The sequence below is a fragment of the Pinus tabuliformis genome, chromosome 3_2 (genome assembly GCF_031772625.1).
Source record: "Pinus tabuliformis cultivar Carrire ecotype Pingquan chromosome 3_2, CPIR1, whole genome shotgun sequence".
NCBI lineage: Eukaryota > Viridiplantae > Streptophyta > Pinopsida > Pinales > Pinaceae > Pinus > Pinus tabuliformis.
In genome coordinates, this window is record NC_142302.1 from 894,765,687 (window position 1) to 894,791,341 (window position 25,655).

Genomic DNA, 25,655 nt, shown 5'->3' on the forward strand with positions numbered 1-25,655 from the left:
TGGCTGGATTTGTTCAAGGAGGACTGAAGAAATGATGCAAAAAAACTAGGGTTATATGAGCAAATGGAAAACGTAAGGCAAGAAGCTGAGATGAGGGATGGAGCAAATGGGTTTGATGGAGTATGGGCAGGTAGAGAAGTGGTACAGGTGCTCTGCAAGTCATTTTTCCAACTGAACCAACGAAGACTTGTAAAATCAAAGACCTAGTTACGTTGACCTAATCTGATCTAGCTATCAGTGAAGAGAATGAACAGAAGTTTGAACTGCAATGAAACCATGTATACTAACTTATGCAACTAAGCAAGCAAAAATCTGAACATGTAACCAACTTCTACAAATGAAAATCAAACACTAGTGATTGCATGGCAAAGCAAAGTCAGTGTTTTTGTGGGCAGCAAGGTCACCCTGATCCCAACTCCTGATCCCACTGAGGGAGAGGTGAAATCAGAGGTTCTTGATGGCCTTTTTCTGAAGCTCTTCCCTGTTAATAACCTATCAACTCAATCTGAACATAAAAATCCTTTTTAATCATCAAAATCAATCTAAATAACAAAGCAAGATTTAAATCTAAATAGCAGATTTTATTCTAAGAATGCAGCAAAAACACATAAAAGTAAACAAAGGAGGTACTGGGCACTTGAGATGGGCCCAACCCCAAGAGCTACAGCCTCCTAAGAGAGATTTAGAGCTGGTGAAAATCTGGATTCATCTTTATTGATCAAAAGAATAGTTACATTCCAAAAACTGTCCATAAGGAAAACTTGAAAATGTGCTGAAATGCAGAGCTAACTTACTGCCTAAAAAATGACTAAAATCAAACTACAAACTAGCTAACTTCTACCTACAAAGTGACTAACTAAAATGAGGCCCTAAGCCCTATTATTTATACAAATTGAGGACCCCAACAGCCCTCCTAAACTTTAGGAACTCGGCTACCAAAACTTGTAGTTAACAGCACTTTTACTAGCACTTGCTCGACTGCCCTTGTGATAATTGATTTGGTGGCCCTTGAACTCCGAGCTGATGGTGGAGAATTTGAGGTAAGGGCCGATAAATGAAGGGGACACCTTCCTAAAAATCCTCTCCACGAATTTGGCTGCCAAGTGCTCATTTAAACCTTTGATTTTGTCTCCAAATTGACCAAAAATACTGCATAAAGCACACATTAGACTTGTTGGCATAATGACTAACCCAATTCACTCTATTAGCATAGATATAATAAAAAAATATGCAATAAACTAATGAGAATGGTGGATTAAGTCGAATTAGGAGGCTAAATGAGCCCATATAATTATCCATTTTTGGGGATCATCAATAGTCATTGCACAGGATCCCCTGTATATAATTCCAACCTGCTCCCATTCACTTTTCCCGAGAAGGGTTCCCCATTCAGCTTCGCAAGCTAAACTACACCTCCATCAGTAATTTTTTTGACAATATATGGTCCTAACCAATGCATCTAGAATTTACCCAGAAATTTGGCAAATTTACTATCATATAACAGGACAAGATCATTTACCTTGAATGTGCGGAGCTTGATATGGCAATCATGCCATGATTTTTCACGTTCCTTCTGTACTTGTTGATGGAATCCTACCAAAAATCGATCTTCTTCAAGCTCCATTAGTTGTACGATCCATTCCTCCAAGGCCTTGCGATCTACCATGTCCTTCAAAGCTACTATGCGCATACTACTCACAATGTATTCCATCGACATTACGGCTTCAACCCCATAGACCAATATGAAAGGTGTTTGTCCTGTTAGTTTCTTGCAAGTAGTCCTATAAGCCCATAGCGCTACAGGTATGCATACATCCTAGTCATTCTATTGTGAATTTCAAATCTTTGTCAGCACGTTCTCCAAAATATTATTAAAGGCTTCAACAGTTCCATTTGCCTGTAGGTGATATGGTGAACTCTTCTGATGGTAGACTTGGAATTCCTCCGTCAACACGCTAATCATTTCATTAAGAAAGGGCATACCCCTATCACTCATCAACACTTTCAAGCATCCAAATCTGGTTAAGACATACTCAAACAATAATTTTGTTGTCGTAGCTCCTAAACAATCCTTAACCGGTTGTGCTTCCACCGATTTGGTTAGATATTCTGTCTCAGTGATAACATAGATTGCACCCGTTTTCTTTCTAGGGGGTTGAATTGGCCCCACAAAATCAATTGCCCACTTCTCAAATGCCTACGAGAATACCTGAGGATGTAGTGGTAACTCATCCCTTCGCGATGGTTTGCTAGTTCTTTAACATGCATCGCATGCCTTACAGTAGGCCTTGGAATCCTTGTGCAAGGTTGGCCACCATAGACCTGTGCACAAAATCTTCTGTGCAGTTGATTTTGCTATATAATGGCCTCCAGCAGCTCCCCCATGAGATTCAGAGAGAATTTTGTCCTGCACAAATTTCGGCACATGTCTTCGCAATGTCTCATCCACACCCATTTTATACAAATGTCCCACTATAACTGAAAAATTGGCCACGCGCACCACTAATTCCTTCTTCTGTTGACTTGTATATCATTTTGGTGCCATTCCCGTAGTCAAGAAGTGATTAATGTCTACAAAATGGTCGTTCGCTACATGCACCACAAGCATTGCACGTCTGGCAACCCTTCCTCCAGACTACTAGGTTCCTCTCCTATTTCAATCCACGACAGATGGGCATGAGGCCCCGCATTTAACCTTCCTAGCTTCACAATGACTTCAAAGTCATATTCCTGAAATAATAGCAACCATCTATAGATCTTCCCCCCCAACACAATCTTGTTGACCAAGTATTTCAAGGCAGAATGATCTATATACATCTTGAAATGCTCTCCTAACAAATAGTGCCTGAGTTTTTGCAATGCGTAGACCATGGCTAGTCCTTCGCACTTAGTTTTTGAATAGTTTCTCTTGGCCTTTGATAACTTCCTACTTGCAAAGATGATAGGATGGTCCAATTCTCCTTCGTTGGCCTGTGTTAATACTGCACCCAGCACAATGCAAGAAGCATCCACATGTACATGAAACTCCTTTTTCCAATTGGGGATTACTAAGATTGGCACAGTGACCATATTTTCTTTCAACACATCTAATCTGCACTGACATTCTTCGTCCCAACAGAATGGTGCGTCCTTCTTTAGTAGTTTCCCCATGGGCACAGTAATTTGAGCATAAGCTTTGATAAATTTTCTATAGTATCACGTATGTCCCAGTGTCACGCGTAGCTGCTTGACATTCCTAGGGGCCTCCAAGTTTACAATTACTACAATCTTTGCAGGGTCCAACATCAATCCTTTCTTGCACACAACATAACCCAGCAAGATACCAAAAGGAACACAGAATATGAATTTTTTCAAATTCAACGCAATCTAGTATCTTCAACATGTATCCAGCATCAGGTGCAGACTCGCTACATGGTGCTTCACTAATCCAAACATTGTCTAGTCATCAAAGTACACTTCCAAAAATTATCAATGAATTCCTTAAACGTTTCTATGACTATGCGGGAAAATATCACAGGCACATTCTTTAGTCCAAAGGGAATCACAGTGTACTAAAAACAACCCCACTCCATCATGAAGGTTTTCTTGCTTCTATCCTCTGGTGCGATCTTGATTTGATGATACCCTGAGAATCTACTAGTAAAGGAATAGGCCTCCTACACTCCAACATTGTCTAACACTTCGCCTGTAAATGGCGTTGGGAATGGGTCATGAACACATGCATCATTAAGCTTCCAAAGATCTATGAAAATACTTATTTCTCCCTTTTGTTTCTTCTCTTGGACCACCATCAGGCTCACCCAGTCGGATTCTTCAACAAGTTCTATGATGTCTGCCTCTAGAATTTTATCCATCTCTTGGCTCACCTTTTATTTATACTTAGGATTAAGGCGACAATGCATTTGTTTAATAGGCTTCGCATCTGACTTCAATGTGATCTTAATAATGCCCAAATTGCTAATTATGCCCTTTAAATCCAAAAGTTTAGTGGGGAAAAGATCTTGGTATTTGCGAAGTAATTTAGCAACCTTATCTACTGTAGCATCATCCCAATAATCTCCTATTTTCGCAAACTTTGGTTCTTCTTTAGTGTCAATGTTTACTTGCTTTGTCTTCAAAGGTTCGGAGATGTCCAGGTTATCTATTTGTGGGCCTTCGACTTTGTGATGTCCTTTTGCCTTCGGAATGTTAATGTTCCTTGGGTCTTCTTCTTCCTATTCAGCGGTCACATTATAACATTCCAATGTGTGGCACAGCTGGGTGCTCCAGTCTGGTTGGGTCCATTCCATAGGTTTCGTCGATGTTCTGAAGATAACCACTTTAATTTCCTGTCGTGCTTCATCGATGCTTGCAAACCCATCCTCAAAACTGAAAGTCAATAAGAACCCTTCCTTCAATACATCCCATTCCGTAGTGTCATGGTGGAGCTCCATTTCAAGATACCATTTCATGGGGATTGTATCCAAGGTATGACAAAATATGTGTACCCATTCTAGCTGCAGTTTGTCCCCCATTCCTTAGTCCACTTCGCCAGGTGAACGCGTGGATCATCCTTCCCATTATACTTCTCAGTCGTTCTAGTATTAGCATGCCCAAACCATAGCTTCATCATTCTCTTATAGTCTCCTAAGCCAGCAAAAATATCCTTGTGTGTACCCCACCATTGTGCAAGCGTAGCGCATAGCACCAACTCCAATGCTTGAAAGCAGTAGTTCTCAGGGACTTCCCACTCAAAGTCATCCAAAAACAGATCTACATCAGTTAAACCATCATAATAAGGTAATTTATTACCTTTGATGAAACACAGTTGTTATGAAACCAGCTCACAAAAAGATAGAAAAGATAGATCAATGCCTTAGAATTTAGCCTCTTCGAGGCGGAAACCTCCTTTACATTACATAAATGAACAATTCTTGGATGATACAAATGACAAAACCTCCTTTCTATATATAGGAGTCTATGGGGTCACAATATAACCAAGCCAACCTAACAATAATAATATAAAGGCACAAAAATAACAATAGAGGGATTCTATGGGGCACAGTAATAACAATATGGGGAAAATAGGGGCACAACAATATTAATAAGGGATACAACTATAATAGTAATGAGGGAATCACTAGTATTATAGGGACCTAACATGCCCCTCTCCTTCAAAAAAGTGTTGTCCTCAACGCTTGAGTAGTTCTGGATGCTTCTGTATTAAGTTCTCATCCTCCCATGTGGAATCTTCAGTGGATAAGTTCTTCCACTTGATGAGATACTCCAAAATTGATCGATTTCGTAGCTGTTGAGTTCTTGTTTCTATGACTGCTTTCGGTTCCAATATAATTTTTCCTTCCTCATCAAGTTCTGGTAATATTGTTTGAACTAGGATCTTGTCACCTATAACCTTATTTAAACATGAAACATGGAAAACTGGGTGCACTCGAGAAGCTGCAGGAAGCTCCAATTTGTATGCCATAGTACCAATCTTTTGCAACACCTTGTACGGACCATAATACTTTGGTGATAATTTATTATCCTTCTTAGATTGCTTGAGGGACAATTGTTTATACAGTTGTAGCCGTAGGAATACCCAATCACCTACATCAAAACTTATTTCACTGTGATGTTGATCTGCCTGTTGTTTCATTCTATTCTATGCCAACAAGAAGTTATCCTTTAAGAGTTGGAGCACTTGTTGCTGATGCTCGATGTGATGTTCCACTGCTTGAACCTTAGAATTTTCTCTTAAATATGATGTGATGGATGGTGGCTAATATCCATAAAGTGCCATAAATGGGTTCATTTTTGTTGCAATATGGAAGGAAGTTTTATACCACCATTCAGCCAGAGGCAACCATTTGACCCATTGTGTTTGTTTATCAGATACAAAGCAAAAAAGATATCCTTCCAAACATTTGTTTAGTATCTCAGTTTGCCCATCAGATTGAGGATGATAAGATGAGCTATGAGCTAACTAAGTACCAAGACAAGAAAATAATTTTGTCCAAAAATTTACAGTGAAAATGGGATCTATGTAACTTACAATAATCTTTGGGTTTCCATGTAGCTTTTGAATAGTTTCCATAAATGCAGTAGAAACTGTACAGGCTTTAAATGGATGTGATAATGCACAAAAGTGTGCATACTTGGTAAGTCTATCAACTACCACCATGATGACACTCTTTCCCTCAGACTTGGGTAAACCTGTGATAAAAGCCATTAAAACCTCCTCGCAACGTTGGCTTGTAATGGATAAAGGTTGTAATAGACCTGGGGTCTTAATTGTTTCAACTTTATTTTTTTGGAAAACCAAACATTTCACCAAAAACTTTTGAATATCCAATTTAAGGCCATCCCAAAACAATTCCTTCTTCAACCTGTGGTAAGTTTTTAAAAATCCTGAGTGCCCTCCTAAGGGAGAAGTGTGCAATTCCATAAGAATATTTTGTTTGAGTTCGGAATTCTTACAGAGGTATAATCGATCTTTGTACCATAACGAATCATTTTTCCAAATAAATGTATCAGATGTATTGGAATCTTGTTGTAACTTTCGAATAAGTGCCCACACTTCTTCGTCATTATTCTGTTCCTCCCTTCCTTCATTTATCCAATCTGGTTGGATAATAGAAATGGCATACAACAATGCTTCCACATCCTCATCCTTTCTTGAGAGTGTATCTGCCACAACATTTTTCTTCCCTTTTTGTGGATGATTTCAAAGTCATAACCCAACATCTCTGTGACCCATTTTTGTTGCTCTTCAGAGGATAATCTTTGTTCTAAAAAGTATTTAAGGCTATCATGATCCGTTTTTACCTTGAAGTGTCTTCCCATTAGGTAGGGTCGCCATTTCTTAAGTGCATGTAGTATTGCCAACATTTCCTTCTCATAAATAGCTTTGTGTAAATATTTCGCCTTGATTGGAGGACTTTCGAAAGCAATGGGTCTTTCATCTTGCATTAAAATAGCACCAATTCCATTTCCTGAAGCATCAAATTCCACAATAAAGGTTTTTGTGAAGTCTAGTGTAGCTAATACGGGTGCTTGGCACATTGCCTCTTTAAGATGTTCAAAGGCCTTTGTTGCTTTTGCAGTCCATGAAAATGCATCTTTCTTCAAAAATGTTGTTATAGGTGCTGCTATTTTCCCATAATTCTTACCAAACTTGTGATAATACCTTGTCAACTTGAGAAATCCTCACAGATGCTTTATGGATGTGTGGATTTTCCATTCCTTAATGGCTTTAATTTTGCTAGGGTCTACCTTAACTCCTTCATGAGATACAATATGACCCAGATATTCCACCTCTTGTACTCCAAAGAAACATTTGGATCTTTTTGCATATAATTGTTTCTCCTCCAATAGTTGTAGCATCCTATCAACATGTTCAACATGATCCTTCCAAGACTTGCTGTAGGTTAGTATATCATCAAAAAATACTAACACAAATTTTCTAAGGAAGGCTTTGAAAATGGAATTCATCAAACCTTGAAATGTAGAAGGTGCATTGGTAAGGCCAAAAGGCATGACCAAAAATTCATAATGACCCTCATGAGTTCTAAATGTTGTTTTCAGAATGTCTTCAGTCTTCATTCTGATTTGATGATATCCTGAACGAAGATCCAACTTGGCGAAGTAAATTGATCCATGCAATTCATCCAATAATTCATCAATGACAAGAATGGGAAACTTATCTTTAACAGTGAGCTTGTTTAGCTCCCTATAATCCGGACACATGCGCCATGACCCATCCTTCTTGTGCACCAATACTATTGGAGTAGAGAAAGAACTTTGACTAGGTTGAATTATACCAGCCTCTAACATTTCTGCAACCATACGTTCAATTTCACTCTTTTGGGCATAGGGATATCTGTACGGCCTGATGTTTGGAGGAACACTTCCTAGAATCAAATGAGCAGCATGATCATGATCACGAATAGGTGGGAGACCTTTCGGAGTCTCAAATACCTTGGAATGATTTTCCAAGACTTTTTGGAGATCTGGAGAAATAGATGATTTCGATGTGGAAACATCTAGCGAACATAATTGTGCAATTACACCTCGTTGTTCCTTTTTAGAAGCTTTCTCATACCATTAGAGCTGATTATCTTTCCTGGTTTCCCTGCAATACCCCTTAATTCAACTTCCTTTCCTTCCGTAGAAAATTTCATGAAAAGTTCTTGAAAATTAAAAGCTATTGTACCCAAGGATTATAGCCATTGGACTCCTAGTACAACATCAGCACCTCCCATTGGAATGGAAAGCATCAGGCTATTCAATACATATTCTCCCATGGATAGCTTGATATTATGGCACTTTCTAGGGAAATTTGTGGTTCCTCCACTTGCAACCATCACTTGACACTCTGGTGCTGGATATAGGAAGCAATTCAATTCTTTTGCTATCTTACAATGAATAAAATTGTGGGTACTTCCTGAATCAATCAACACTATTACCTTTTTCTTCTTGATATGTCCTTCTATCTTGATAGTTTGAGTGGTAATTCCAGCCAATGCATTACAAGATATGGTCAAATTCATTACTTCTTTATCTAGGGTTTGTTCCTGGAGTATATCTTCTTCTTTTGACATTTCTTGTTCCTTTTCTTCCTCCTCTTCACAATCTATGTAGAATAATTTCTTCTTAGCACACTTATGACCTTTAGTGTATTTGCCATCACAACTGTAACAAATCCCTTTTGCTCTTTTTTCTTCCAATTGTTGTGGTGTCAACCCTATAGGTTGTGGAAGGCTGGGGGCAACAACACTTCCATCTTTATAGTTGTGAGTGGTAGGCTTTCTGGTTGCCATAATTTTTCTTTCCATTTTTCTTACTAACCTGAATTCCTTCTCCAATGAATCAGGTTCCCAAAGGCGAACCTCATGTTGGATATTATCCTTCAAATTCCCTAAGAACACATCAATCCTATGCTCCTTTGGAATATCTTTTACCCTTATGTTCAATTTTTGGAAGTCCTCAATGTGCTCCATCATTGAACCCTTTGTTTGAGATTTATCAATTGGCTAAAAAAAGTGTTTCTTTTTGTATCCTCATAATGTGCTATCATTTCTTCCGTAAAAATTGCTGAAGTGACAATTTTTTTATGAGATCAAAGCCATCGATACCATACAAACTGATTTGGTTCCAAATATAAAGTTGCGATACGTACCTTTTGTGTGTTTTGCACATTATGGAGATCGAAAAATTGCTCCATCTGTAGTATTCATGTTGCGGGATCCTTGCCATCAAACTTCCTCATATCGAATATGGTGGTTTTTTGATCCAATGTTAGAGTCTATGAAATCATGATTAACATTTATTTTGTTCTCATTATGAGTTTCCTTTATTATGCTTTCACCATTAGTAAGCATTTCTTGTAGAAACTTTGTCAAATCTATCTTCAAATCTTCCATGCCTGTCTTCAAATCTGTCTTCAAATCTATCTTCAAATCATCCATCTTAGCTTCCACATCATTCATCTTAGCTTCCACACCATACATCTTAGCTTCTACATCTTTCTTTAAACCATCCATCTTAGATTCTGTTACTTTTTGTGCGAGTGACATTTGTTGCACTTGGTCTCGTAATTTTGATATATCATGTTGCATTTCTTCCTCTTCTTCATGAGTCATGCTAGAGCTTTTAGGTTGCTTACTAGGTTTTTGCATTTTCTTTCCTCGGGGCATCAATTACTGATAATAATGCTTTACTATGCCCTTTGAATTCCTTCAAACTAATTTTTCAAACCAAGCTTATGCAAAAATTAAAAAAAATTAAAACTACACACCTTTTTTCACTTTGTAGGAGCTCGATATTGAATTTGATGTATCTCTGTAATTTCAGATCATCCAGTTCTAAAATTGTGACCTACAGTAGCCCTCTACATCCTCTTTTCAATGCCACTAGTCTGATCAAATTTAGATTCTCCAAGAAAGAGTTATGCACAATCTCCCAGGATGACCTGATTATGTACCTTTTCATAAGAGCGAACTTATATGAAGTGCCACGTGTCACTGTTTTGACCTTCAGATCTAAAAAATATATAGAGGAAACTATAGTCCATCCTCGTTTTGTAACTTCTTATGAAATTGTAATCTGATGCTCAAAACAAAAGTTATGAGGATTTTCCCCTGGTCACCTGTTTGGAATGTAATTCGGGAGTCTACAAAAAGGCCAATTTCCTCAGATCATATCTCCGCAAATATAGCACGAAAAGCTCTGAAATTTGGACCCGAGGTTCAGAACGATTTCATCCCAAATGGTATTTTTTTTAAGCATCTGAAACATCCCAGAAAAAAATTTATAGCACAAATTCCACGATGACCTATTTGGAGCAACGAAACCCTAGAATCCAAAGCTCTAATACCAAATGTTATGAAACCAGCTCACAAAAAGATAGAAAAGATAGATCAATGCCTTAGAATTTAGCCTATTCGAGGGGGAAACCTCCTTTACATTACATAAATGAATAATTCTTGGATGATACAAATGACAAAACCTCCTTTCTATATAGAGGAGTCTATGGGGTCACAATATAACCAAGCCGACCTAATAACAATAATATAAAGGCACAAAAATAACAATAAAGGGATTTTATGGGGCACAGTAATAATAATATGGGGACAATAGGGGCACAACAATATTAATAAGGGATACAACTACAATAGTAATGGGGGAATCACTAGTATTATAGGGACCTAACAACAGCGAAGTGCCTATGTCATCATATTGCATCGCAATGTGGAAACTCCATGTAAGTTATTATGCCAATGCTCTAACTCCTTGTCTAAATCAGAGGTACAGGAACTCTCTCGATCACATGCAATGCGCCCATCTGCCACCGGATAGATATACTCATGATCTCGCGCTATTATTTTGTAAATTTGATACAGTTCATCATCACTTTCCTCATAATCACGGACTGATTTAGTATAGTGCGCCCCTTCTACTGGATCCAGTGGCACTATAACTTGAATCGACTTTCTTTCAAACAACATTGTCCTCTTCTTCAAATTAATGACCCCATTCATATCAATAGCCCAGTCAATTCCCAAGAGCACGGGGTAGGGATTACTATCGTCAACAATTTCTATAACTTCAAAGTCTGTCATCGCACTCGTACCTTCAATGTCAACTGTCATTCCTTATAATCATCCCATGGGGATGATTTTCTGTAGGTTCACCATTCTAAGTTGAATTGGATACCACTACAGCACAGGCCTCCCCATCCTTTCCCATGTTTGTTTCGGTAAAACATTCGCTTCAGATCCCAAATCCAAGATGGCCTGATCCATTTCATAATCACCTATCTTCTAGTTAGCCACATCTCTCATCTTGTTCGTGCTTTATGTTTACCAATCTTTTTGACCACACAGTGTCTGTTAGGGGCTTTCTCTTTGTTGGTGCATTTATTTATTAGTTCCTACATTCCCTCCATAGCCTTTCTATCACACAGCAGCTTCATTCATGTCTCCAAAAGTGCAATGAGGACAGAAGGATCAACCTCTATAGGTGCGCTGATTTCTTGTATCTTGTCCTGGCTTCCTGAGGTGAAGGCCTCAGCGAAGCTCTTCTTGGCTTCCATAAATGTTTCCTTAGCGCGATCCAAATCAAAGCTGACTTCTTTTTCTGGCGCTTTGCCGACCCATTCCTCTTCTTTAGGTTGTTTACCTTTATCAGTGACAGTCGCCATTCCATTCTCAGCACAATATTAATGTTTTGATCTTCTTCACGGGACTCATCCCTCATCATTTGTAAATTCTACATTACCTGTTGAGACTGCATTTTCTTCTCTTACATTTTGGCTATTATCACCTGGAATTCTTCTATAGTATGGTCAAACTATCTGCAGTATTGACAATATGGGTGTGTAGGATTTTGGCACTCTCGCACATAGTGCCCTGGCTGTCCACAGTTGTAGCAAATAATCTGACCGTGACCTCTACCAAGTCCTCCTCCTCGGCCCCATCCTCTACCCTAATAACCTTCATGCGCTCCTCCAACGGCTTGATCTAGAGGCTGAGTTTATACTTTCATATGGTATGTAGGGGTTCTTTCCATCATCAACTCATAGCTTCGACAGTGGCACTCATCGTGGCCCACAAATTTATGGAAATTACAGAACAATTGTTGGGGTTTCTAAACGAACTCCTGAAGTAAATGGCAATTATCTATCACATGTTGCCCACTAACTTGACAAATGGCACACCACAGTGTAGCCCCCATGCTCATCCCTACTGCGGTTTTTGGTTTCAGGGGAATCTTTCCCCCTCCTGTAATATAATTCTCGTATACGGAACAATGATCCTTATAGTGCCCATGGCCCTTCCACTTCAAACACCAAACTTTTACGTGCATTTCTAGTTTAATCTCCTTGTCTTTCTTCAAACTCTATAATTCTAGGTGTAAGCTCACTAATTGTGAGTGGATTTTTTGTACTCCCAGATTCGTATCCTGAATAGGTGATGCATGCAGCCTCATTGCGATTTCCAAGTCTTCTACCTGTGTTGCTATCTTTTGCTGAGACAGAGCGATTCTCAAATGGGGTAGAAGCAACGCAATAAACCAGTCGTGATGCTGGCTATCTGAGATCAGCATGTTAGCCTGTTTTATCTAACACTTCAACCTCTGATCAAAGTCCCAAGGTGTCTCTTCCACCTTCATCATGATCTCTTTGAATTCAATCATTGACTGTGAGTCACACTTAGGCTTGCTAAATTCTTTGTTCAAAGTCGTCTTAGTCTTTGCTAGCATCGCAAGAGGATTATCAGAGCAATACTTAATGTACCAGGTTAGTGCACGATCTTGCAAAGCAGTAACCAACTGTGCCTTCTTTATATTATCATCAGTGATATGTTTCAATGTCCATATAGAATTCGCAACAAACCAGAACTGCTATGGATCTTCACTTCCTATGCCCTTGAAGATCGGCATCTTCATTGTGTTCGCCATGATGAATGGTGGTGGAGGTGGAGGTGTGGTCGAAGGTGTATGCGGTGGAGGTGGAGGTGGAGGTGGAGTGGAAGGATTATTTTGCCTAGGAATCCCCTGAGTGATTAACTGCAAGGAAAATTTTAAGGATGTAAAATTTTCTTGAAGTTTAAAAACATTAGCGAATTTCACTAATCCTTAATATGCAAACTATAAAATGTTTATTGATATATTTGTAAAATTATTCAAATTTATAATTATTTTATATATGTTCTCTATATAATGTTGGCGATTTTTAAGGTAAAATAATTTTATACTCTAAAATTTGGGCTAATCATCTTTTATAAAAATTGGAAATTGGCGAATGTTTTTTGTGGAAAAATCATGGAAAATTAGCCCACTAGGCGAACATTAGCCCCTAAAATTTTCCATGATTAACTGAACTGTGCTTTGCAGTGTAGTCTGCCCCGCCCCTTCGTCATCACTTGAAGGGAGTCCAATCAATGGACTATACTCTGGTCCTGATCCTTCGCAATTTCTAAAGAATTATCCACTTCGTGTAGCTCTAAACATCAAGGTAATGGCATCACCCATTTTTCACATAACAACATTTTAATCCAAGTATTCAATGATCTTAAATACTTACCTCACAGTCCTTTGAAAAATATCCGCTCCGCTTCACTATAGCTGACTGAGGTATCAACTGTGAATTCTATAACAAATCCTCTGAGAATTCGATCGAGCCAATGATCGATAGCCCGTGCGATCTTGTTTTCAAAGGCTTCTAGTCGTCACACTAATTCTGGAGTCCACACTATAGAACTATCGAGATTCCACCTTCCTTGACTGTTTTTCAATTTGGCTAACCACTCGTATAGTTCAATGGGGAAGGTGCAAAAGAAGATCTCGTGTATCTCAGTGTACAGATATGTATTCAACCAATACTCCTTCAACAGGTGCGGATTCTTGTTCTCTTACGCCGCAAACTCATGAATCTTGTGATCCATCCACTTTTCAATTTCTTTCTTAGTCAGATTCCAATGATGCGACATCACACATCTCTTTAAGCAAATCCGGTCCAAGCAACGGAACCATTTGTTGGCTTAGGGGGTCCTAACCCAGGTTTGGAGTTAGCTGCACGAACCAACAAAACCCTACACTACTGGCCCTTTCAGCAACAAGCCGTGTAGCACAGCCTACAGTCTCACCTGAAGCAGTATGGGGGGATGCAAGAATCATGTTTCTGCATCCAGAGACTAGTGTGATGTCTTCCAATACCTTAGATCTATCTCTACGCATATCAACAGGCTTCTAGGGCTTGTCACTGTAACTCTGTTAAAATGGCGTTTAGACCTTCATGAAGGTCCACGATCAGTCCTTGTGGACCTTTAACAGTAGATTTACCTACTTACGCACATCAAAAAGCAATCCTAAATTGGTGTTCATGCAGATCTACTTAAGTCATCAGTAAACATAAGAGAAATCACCAAAGTCTTCACGGAAGTGTTTAAACATGAATTGTGTATATTATTAAGACTTATTCAAGAGAATTACATAGCATTCAATCAATATTTCATAAAACAAGTCATTCATCAGCGACATATAACATAAATAGACATGAACAAAAGTAATCAATAATTCTTCAGAAACTTGTCTTTATTGATCTCAATTCACATATTACATACTCAAACTTCCCTATGAAAATAGCAGCAAGGGTCCGCGCACTCAGTTGCGAACTCTACCTAGGCCTCTGCGCACTCAACTGTAGAGCCTTTCTTCTTCTAAGCTAAGCCCTCTTGATCCCTTCTCTCTTCTACCTTTCCCTCCTCTACTACCTTAGAACCTCTAAGACACACCTATTTATAGTCTTTTTCATACAATGCCATGGTCTGTGGACTATGGGTGAATCTCAAAAACTAACTTAAAACTTATCCAAAACAAGAGGCTAAGCCCCCTTTGACTCCTATTCATCTACACGCTTCACATCCACAAACCGTGGACACTTTACATCTTTTACAAAATTGTACCAAAACTTGGGTTATCTAACCCCAAACTAACATAGGGGACCACATCCCAACAGTGTGGTAGCATGCAAAAATGAGCATATTTGGAAAGTCTATCAACAACCACCATGATGACTGCTTTTTTGGCCGCATTTGGGATACTTGTAATGAAATCTGTAGAAAAATTTGTCCAACCAGAAGCAGGAAGTGGAAATGTTTGTAAGGTTCCCAGTAGCTTGGTCATTTCCACTTTTTTGCAATGGCATACATCGCATTCAGCTACAAAGGTAAGAATTTTTTCCTTCATGTCAGTCTAAAAGAAAGATCGATGTGCTCATGCATAAGTCTTCTGAAACCCTAAATGTCTTGCAATTAGAGATGAGTGCACCTCATCCAAGATACGGGTTTTGAGGGTGGAGGTTGAGGATAGCACTACCTGATCCATGTAGCGAAGAACCTCATCCTTCCAAGCGTAGTTCTCTAAGGAATTAGGATCTTCTCTTAATCTATTAATGAGTTGGGACAGAGAGGGGTGGGAGATCCATTCATGACAAGCCTCTTCAATACAATCTGGTATGGGTAGAGAAAGAGATAAAAGGGTTCCCTCATCCTCAAATTTTCACGATAAGGCATCGACTACTACATTATCCTGCCCCTTCTTCTAAATTATATCATAATCATATCTTGACATTTTTAGAAGCCGTTTATTTTTTGTGGTGACAATAGATGATGCTGGAGGAAATATTTTAGGCTATGATGGTCAATGTGGATTTTGAAACGATGCCCCAATAAGTATGGTTTCCAAGTGTCTACTACATGTAAGATGGCCATCATTTCTTTCTCATATGTAGATTGACCCAAATGTTTACCACTGAGTTGTTAACTAGTGAAGGCTAATGGTCTACCTTCCTACATTAACACTACACCAAGTGTTGAAAATAGCAACAAGAAATGATAAAAATAGAATCCAGAAATTCCAGTTTAATTTGTCCTTCAATTAAACTGAGAATTAAAATAGAATTTTATTCTCATAGCAACTTGTAATAGTTAACTAGAGTGAGTTGACTTAGTTAACTTAGGAAATTCGAGTTGGAAGTCTTTTTGAAGTCATGTGTATTTTCTCCCTATATTATAGGGGTCCGGGATGAGTTAAGTATGAGTTGTAATAAGTTAACTTAATTTATTGAGTTAATTCCAGTTAAATTAGTTCCAAACAATTTGAGGAACTAATAGTGAGTTAACAGTCAGTTGGTACACTAATGCATTAACTAGTGCTACTCCAGTTAACTGAAGATTCCCTCATCAAAAACTCATGCATGTCAATTCTAAGAAAGGCCCAATTGAGACTAAAGTGCAGGGACAGTGTACTATTTGTTTTATAATTTTCTGAGTTGTATAGATAGTGCATGCAATCAAGAACTAATCCTTGAATGGATTGCACAATTTTGTATGCACTATTTTCCCTTTAAGATGGGATAATCAGTCATAGGAATCGCGCAAGGAAATAGGGACTTGAAGAGCTGGAGAATTGGCTAAGTGTTGGGCAAGAGTTTCTTGTGAGTTCGAGATTGATTTTATTGAGTTTTGGGATTGTTCTTGTGAGAACAAACATTGTATTATCATCTTCGATTTATAATTTAATGTAATACAGATAGTGGGGTTTTGAGTTGTGGCTTTCCCCAGATATTTATTGTGTTATGTGCCATTGATGTTCTTCCTCTTGTCGATTATTGTTTTCCTCAATATTTATGTGCTTCTGCTGTAAAGAGTAGAAGTGGATTCTTGTCTCTTGTTTTGATATATTACATGAGCTTATGAATCTACAATAAATTCTACACCAAGCCGCATACCTGAAGCATCGAATTCAATCAAAAAAGGTTTTGTAAAGTCTGGTAGGGCCAATACTAAAGTGGAGCACATGGCCTGATTTAGAGCCAAAAAGGCTTGTTGAGTTGTGTCAATCCAAAGAAATTATTTTTTCTTGAGAAGATTAATGAGGGGTCAAGCAATGTGTCCATAATTGGAGAAAAATTTGCTATAGTATCCCATGAGACCCAAGAATCCCTCAAATTCTTCAAGATTTTTGGTTAGGGCCAGTCTTTCATTGCCTAAATCTAACCCTCACTCCTTCATGGCCCACAATGTGCCTCAAATACTCTACTTCCTCCATGCTAAAGGAGCACTTGGATAATTTGACAAATAGTTTATGATCTTGGAGAAATTGCAATACCTGGTCAACATGTTGAAGGTGTGTGTCCCACGTTATGTTGTAGATGAGTATTTCATCAAAAAAGACCATGAAGAATTCTATGAGATACGGTTTTAGAAGGTGATCCATGAGGCTCTAAAAAGTGGTTAGGGCATTACGAAGGCCAAATGGCATGACCAGGAATTTATAATGGCCTTCATTATTTTGTAAGGTTGTCTTGGGAATGTCAACTCCCTTCATTCATATTTGGTGATAACCTGAGCATGGTAAAAATTTTGTCACCATGCAATTCATCAATCAGATTCTCAACTAGTCGGATAGGAAAGTTTTCCTTGATGGTGAGCTTATTAAGGGCCCTAAATTCTAGACACATGCGTCATTCACCATATTTCTTTAGAATCAAGACCACCATAGATGAATAAAGGTTGGTTTGGGGACGAATAACACCGTCTTTGAGGAGTTCCTTGATTATTTTTTCAATTTCACTCTTTTAGGCAAAAGGACATTCATAGGGGCAGAAATTTGGCAACAGGGTAACCATGAGAAAAGATATGCTATGATCATGTTCACCCTTGGAGGTTGGGATCTCCTTAGGTCTTTTGAAGACCTGCTAGTGGCAATCTAATACCTATTACATGTCAGGATGAATGGGAGGAAGAGTGGATTCAATGTCATGGATGGAATTAAATTGTGCTATTGTCCCATGATGGCCCTTTTTTCAAAGCTTGTCCATTTGATGTGAGTTGATGATAGTAGGAGCACCTGCCTGGAGTCCCCGTAAGATATGAGTGTGGTTGTTCTACTTAAATCTCATATATAACTCTTGGAAGTCCATTGTGATAAGGCCCAGTGTGCATAGCCATTCAGCACCAAGGACAATGCCACAACTGCCCATTTCAATGGCAAACATGTTGGTTTTGAGGTGATAATCCCCCATTTCAAGCTTAATATTTTCACAACGGCCTTCACATTTCATGGTCCCCCCATCAATAATAAGGACATGGAAATTCAATACAGCCCTGACAAACAATGAATGCTTCTCCTACTCTCTTATGGAAAATGTTATGTGTTCCTCCATTATCAATCAGCACCACTATTGGCTGATGTTTAATAAAACATTGGATTTTGAGAGTTTAGGGAGAAGAAATGTCATCCAGGGCATGGAGTGAGATATACATCTCATTTGGAATAGCTGGAGCATTAGTGTCCAAATTTTTTAAGGGTTCACTCTCTTTCTCCTTAATTACTTTAGTGGATGATTCTTTGTTGACAAAGTTGTTTTTGTAACATCAATTTGAAAGAATTTTGGTTCCTTGCATTTATGTCTTGGTGACTATTTGTCATCACAATAGTAGCAGAGTCCTTGTTACACAGTAATTTGTCACTGTCTTCACTCCAGTCTTCCTACTGTGTCATGTGTCCAAATGCCTTCATGCTCATGTTAGACAAATGCTCTTTGATGTTTCCAAATGACCCACTTTTCAAAGGTTTCTGCCTCATCACATCTATTGGCTAAATAAACGCACTGAAGGGCGCTCCTAAATAGCCCAGAAGCCTTGCCATCGCGAAAGTACACCTGATTCCCGCGATGGTCCGATTTTATGTGCCAGCATGACTGTCGCTTGTAATCTTCGGTGATGACCTGACTAGCTACATTACTCAATAGCGATGTCAGCACAGAAGATTAGTTATGTACCCGTGATGATCCAGATTGGGCGAATTTGTTCCAACAATCGGCCTTCCAGATGACTCCAGACCTGGTTGTTGGCCTAGTTTATGTTGCCCTCCTTTCTCTGGCGTGGTTGTTCCGTCATTTGTGCTACCTTCCTTGGAGATAAGCTCACTCTTCCACCTTTCATGGAGACTCCTTCTCCTATTTAAACTCTCACCATTGCTATGTGCTACTAGTTCTTAGTTTTTGGAATGGTTGCTGATAGTGCTGTTAGTATTTGTGAGTTTACTAGATAGCTGGTGTGAGTGTGACAAGTGTGGGATTGTTGATAGCTTGAGGAAGGTTGTGAAGTGCCCTTAATCTTGTGTAAAACTTGTGAGTGAGAGAGACTTGTATGTTGGGAGATCCATCTTCAAAGAGTGAATGCTTGAGGAACATGCTGGCTGGATGCCTCTGAGAAGGCTTGTGACATCAAGACTTTGGTTGTAAGCTTACTCTTATTCCATAATTAATGCAATCAATGATGTGTTCCTATGTCTTGTATGTAATGTACTTGATAGCTCATGACTTCTTGACTTTGTGAGTAAATATATCATTGTTGTTCTGGTTACGTGCTTTGTTGTATTTCCTTTGCATTGTTTTAGGTTGATTACTCATTGGGAAGCAGAAGCTGGAGTAGCACAACGGAACTCCATCTACCACCGGTTGAGGTAGGCCTCCAACTATGATTGTTTAAGGAAAGCTATTGTTGATCTGTCCTTGTTTGTGACTAGACCCACTCTAGGGCTAGAGGGGTTGCCTCTATTTGTAGAGGGAACACTTTCCTGCATCACAAGTTGGCGAATCCACTGGGGAGTTTGGCCTATGTTCTTTTCTTGTTTACTCTTGTCTTGATTTTTTGTTTTGGTCTCTTTTGAAGTTTTCGGGATTAGTTACCAGTCTTCTGAGTTTCCTGGCCTGATCTGGGAAATGCCCTTGTTTGATTAAAGGATTGATTGTCTTTGATTTGGGAGTTTTTGGTTCACCTGTTACTATTTTGAACATCATCGTGGCTTTTAATTTAACAGTCGCGCTGTCATCGCGTCACCCCTTTTGTAGTATCCTGTTCATCACGTAATTACGCTTAATAGTCACGATGGTTCTGTAAATCGGACAATCACGGAAAAGTCGTGTACTTCTGTGCTGACATCGCTTTGTTGTTGCGGTGTGTTCTTTATCAGCGCTTGTTGCTTGTGTATCACCCGCGCTGATTGCTGCAGAATTGATTTTTTCAATTCTGCCTCCTGAATCCATTAGTCTTAAAAGTCCCTTGCTGTTCTCACTTGTTTGATAACTTGTTTTTCACTATTTATAGGTTGAGGCACTCTCTTGTGAGCATTGTGGAATGAATCTTGCTTTTTTGCTTTGTGACCTAGTTTCATTGTTTCAAGTCTTTTGGATCAATTTCGCTTGGTTGCTGGGTTGCTCAAAGATTCGTTTGCAGCTTTCTGTTGGTTTGATTGAGCCTTCCCCTTTGCTTACTCTTGGTTGATTGTTTAGTGATTGTTATTGGACCAATCTCAGCTTTGATTCGATTTCTCTTCACTACCCGGACATAGATTACAATTGTTTGGATCAACCATTTTTCCACATTTGTTTTTTTGCTTATTGGTTTCTTTTAGATTTAAGAGACATCAAAATCAAAGGATTGCATTCATTTAGTATACGAAAGTGAAAGTGAATTTGCATTTCAAGTTGCATATTGAAAAGCAAATGATTAAATCTCTCATTAGTAGTATCCATGCACTCTAGGAATTGATGTCTGTTTGCATTGAGTGACTGCTTTGTTGTCTTGGTTTTCTTGGTTTTGGAATGATCTCTCTACCCTCCCATAGGTAGGTGTTCATCGAAAAAAAAGGATATTTCATTCATTCTAGCTGCATCCTAGGTTTTGCTATATACATACGGTAAGGCCTGAAAACTGAAACATAATCCAAGATCAACTCTAAAATGAACTGAATAAAACTAAAAACGCATTGGAACATAACATACACATTTAGAGGTCTAGGCTAGAGACATGCTCCAGCATCATTAAACCTAGTCACTTTTGTTTCCACTCAAGGTTGGGTGATTCCTCCTTCTGTGACTCAATAGTGGTCTAGCACGGAATTGTTCTCCCATGTACCGTCGAGTATATGCTGGGAGACCCCACTAGGTTATCATCCTTTATCCATAGGAAGCCATGTCTGCCACCTTACAAGCCGTAACGCACCAAACACAACATTCGGGAAGATTGACTGTCGTACGGAAAGTCCTTGGTTTTCATATGATTGCCAAGGTGTATATGCAGTTTTACGGATTTTTCTGGTAAACCTTTTGCCTAGCTCTCCAGAGTAGTCACTTTCGTTCCTTTTCAGACTCCCTAAAAGAAAAGGTCCATCTGAGCACTTGTCACTTCAGGCCCATTAAATATTTGAAGGTGACTAGAGTCATCTTCTTTTCCTTTTCTCAACTCTTTAAAGATGAAAAGGTCAAGTTCTGTTCCTGTGTCTTAAAATTTATTTGGCCATGATTCACATTCACCCTGTTAGATCTTGTTTGTGTTAGCTTGAGTAGGGTCCTTTCTTATTAGTTTGCCTAGGATTTTTTGAGTCATCATCCTGGCGGAATCACTGATCCTATCTCCCGTTCCAAGTGACGAAGGGTCTCCTTCTTCTGTTGCTCCTAAGCTACCGGTTGTGAGTGATACTCTCCCTGTTATTCTGAGTATCCAACCGATTAACTCTCGCGCTCCAAAAGATGAGACTTACGATATTCACTGGAACCCCGTTTGAGAGCCTTCCGAAGAAGATATTCCTGGTACTCCTCCTAGTGTTTCAGTCCCAATGTCTTCTTCTAATATGGAGGACACATCCCCTGTCACAAGTGAAGAATCTGTTGCAATGAGCGGTGAAATCCCCACCTCAACGGAAACTGCACCTTTTCGTATCACCCCTCTTGGTGTTACGTTGCCTCTAAGCTATAAGGCTTTGAGGGATGTTATGTCTTCTAGGACCCCCCTTACGAGTTCTATGTGGTCACACACCATCACTCCGACCTCGAAGTCCTTTATTCCTCAAATTCACAATGTGTCTGTCACTTTCATCTCGACTATTCCAACTGTCTGTGTGGCTTCTTCGACCCCCATTGTCGGTTTCGTTACTGCATCCTCAATTGTGACTGCTGTGGCTGGACCTTCTTCAGGGTCAGCTAATAGTGGCCCATCGGCATCTGTACCCGAATTTGTTGATCCTACACTAAGTGCCCCACCTTCTTCTGGTTTTATTCCAGCGGGGGGGCATACGATCAATATCTACAAGCTCTTCAGAATCCGGATCCTCAAAATCTGTTTCATTATTATGATTCTAGAGGGGCTCATTTCTATCACCATGGATCGTTTCTACCTCAACCTGTGGTTAAGGTCACGGTCCCGTTATCCGTTGCTTGGACCACCACTGGTTATGGCGGTGGCCAAGTATCACTTGCACATCTTCAAGGACCACCTTATCAAGGCCAACTGTCTTACATGCAACCCTCTTATGGGTAGCAGTATTACGAGCAGTCTTATCCAGGGCAACCTGGAGGCCCACAAGGAAAACCCATCCAAGGACAACCTTCGACCTCTGGTGGTCCGTCTTTTACCTATTTTGCACAACCTTCTGGTAATCTGGGACAACCTTACATCCAACAAGGTCAACCTGGTATCCAGCAAGGCTACCCTTCTGGGCAAGTTGGTCAACCTTACGTCCAGCAAGGCCAACCCACTATTCAGTATGGTCAGCCATCTAGACAAGTCCGTCAGCCTCAAATCCAATCAGGTCAGCCAACTGTCTAGTCTACTCAGCCATCCGGTCTATCAGGACAACCCTCAGTTGTGCAACGACAGCCCAACACCGAGCAAGCTCAACCTTCTAGGCAGATGGGTCAATCTCAATCTCAACTAGGTCAACCTTCTGGCCAGATGGCTCAGCCTCAATTCTCTCAAGGACATCCTTCTGGGCCTGCTCAACCGGGCACTCAAATGATTGTTGCTTCTCAAGCTCAACCCGGTTTTCAGCCCCAGGCTGGGCTCCAGACCCAATCTGATCTTCAAATGTAGGTTGGATCTCAATCCCAACTGGCCTATCAAATGCAGCCTGCCTCCCAGGCTCAGTTTGGAGCCCAGTCGCCTTATGGTTTCTAGCAATCCCAAGGGCAAACTCAATTTTCCCCGTATCAAAATTATCAACAATTACAGGTGAGTCCTTATCAGAATTACCAGCAACCTTATGTTGCTCCTACAGGCCAAGTTGGTAATCAATGGAATGCTGGGGGGAAAATCCAGGGTCAGCCATCCTATAACCCCTATGGACAAAATCCCTACGGACAAAACCCTCCTGGGCCAAATCTATCCAGACAAAATCAATGGGGGCAACCAGCAGCTGGCTGGAACTCTGGTACTACCTCCTACCTGCAGCCTCAGATGTCCTTTAATGCTCAATTACCCTTTTTAGCAATGTTGGAATTACCGGATGTGTCCAAACTGACAAATGATCCTATTCTTCATAATCCGTATTGGCCCCCGGTTCCAACCAAGATTCCTGGTGATTGTCCCAAATTTGATGGTAAAGCTGGAGAAGATCCCCAAGCCCACATTATGATTTATCATCTATGGTGTTCATTAAATTCGTGGCTTGATGATTCAATCCGGCTCCACCTTTTTCAAAGGACTCTCACTGGCTCTGCTGCTAAATGGTATATTGAGTTATCTCGAGGATCTTTTTAGGATTTTAACTCATTGGCTGTGGCATTTCTAACTCATTTTTAGTTGCCGATTTGATATAAAATGGGCACACACCTCCTAACATCCTTAAAACAGACAACAACTACACATATCTCTGATCATATCCATGAATGGAGACGACGTCGTCGTTTGATTAAGTTTTGGATTCCCGATCAACTTCTCACCGACTGGTTCATGACCTCATTTGTCAGTCCGATAGCGTGGGACATTACTATGGGGGCATGTGTAACTGAAGAGCAGGCTATTGCACGTGCTCAGTACCTCGACTTGGTTTACTCCCAGTCCATACGCTATATGATTATTTGCCTGATGCCCCGAGACTCGAAACTTCCAAAGCCCCGCCAACACCATCTGTTGATGGTATCATCGGTTCCGTTAATCCACCTTCCAAGAAATCTTCCGCAAACCCTGGGAAGCAAAAGTCGAATGCTTCAAATGAAAATACTTCTCAGGCTGTATCCAATTCTGGTAATACTTCCGAGGTTAATGCCGTCCAGTCCACCACGGCGGAAAAAGCCTCGAAAGGAAATAAGAAGGGAAAAGGAAAGAATAAAGCGGATCAACCTAAGCAGGATTCCCCTAAGCCTCCACCCGAGGAAGGCGCCAAACACAAGCCCAAGTACCCTTGTCTTATCTGTGACGAGGATCACTATACCAAAGATGGCCCGAGGCAGTCTGAAGTTAGTCGTTTGTTGAAAGGTGCTCGTGGGACTCCTGCTGTGCTCAAAGAGCCTTTTCCCTCACAGCAAATGCAAATGGTTGCTAACCCATCCCAATCCTCTTCTCCCTTTGGTTCTCAAGTATTTATGGCTGGGACGATTCCTATCCACATTAGTACTTGGGCAAAAGAGTATCCGTCGCCTGCCGGGAAAGAGCCTGAGGTCCCCTCTAGTGCTCCTCCGTCCGGTTCTAGTCTACTCCATATCGAGAGACCTAGCACTGAGACTCCCATCTGACCCCCTCCTAAAGGTGTACTCCGAAAATCTTCTTACAACCCTAATGCTCATGCTGCTCAGCACTACAGCATTGTTAAGGACTTAGCCCAGGCTCCGTCGGCTATGTCCACCTTAGAAGTACTCCAGAGCTGTGTTATAGACATTTTTTGGCACTGCAACCCCAAGCATAAATGTCCATAAACTAAGGGCTCCTAAGTCCCTAAGGTGTTATTCCAACCCCTAAAAGAACAAGGTCAACTGATTACAGCTTCTCCCAGAAGTTCTCCATGAAAAATTACTCAGAACTGGTCAAAACTGGACCATTTCACCTGCTCCATAGGCAAAGTGCGTTGCATCTCACCTAAATACACACAGTAGGTGCGTTGCATTTCAAAAAGCCCTTCTATGGGGTGCGATGGGCGAGAAGGGACAAATGGCAGTGTCAATCCGCGAGGTGGAAAAGAATGGAATCTTCTAGAAACTTCTCCTGTGACACTTGCCTCTCTGAATTCGACCAGGGATGAGTAAGAGATCATCAATCTCCAAGTGGAATCAAGAACTATTAGAGAGAGGACACTAATCAACTCTCAAAAGCTGACTCACCTCCCTTGCAGATATCTATATATGGATCCCTCATCCCAGAGATCCAGGAGGCTGGAATTTTGTATCTTGTGAGGAAGTGCTGCTGGTTTATTGGTGCAATCTCATAGTGTTGGGTGATCTAAGCTTGTCATGAGGTGAAGAAGGGCTTCTTCTTGCTGAGAGGATGATACTGGGTCAGAACATTTGGTTGTAACTCTCTTGGCTCTTTCTTGATTATCAATAAAGCTATTCAAGTTTTCCTCTATACTCTTGTATGATTTATTTTATGCATTTGTATGGTCAATTTACATCTGATCCTAGATTGTTTATGATAATAGATCTATGTTCTCGTATAGTATTGTGCTGCTTTGATTCTACATGTACTCTGTGAAGCTGGGTATACAAGGAAGCAAGTAGCAAAGGACTATCAGAAGAGAGAAGAATCAAGCAAGGAACCAAGCTCAAGACAAAGGTTGGTCTCCTTTATTCTTCTCTCATCTATCTCTCATAAAGGAAAACGAAAGTAGTCTTTACT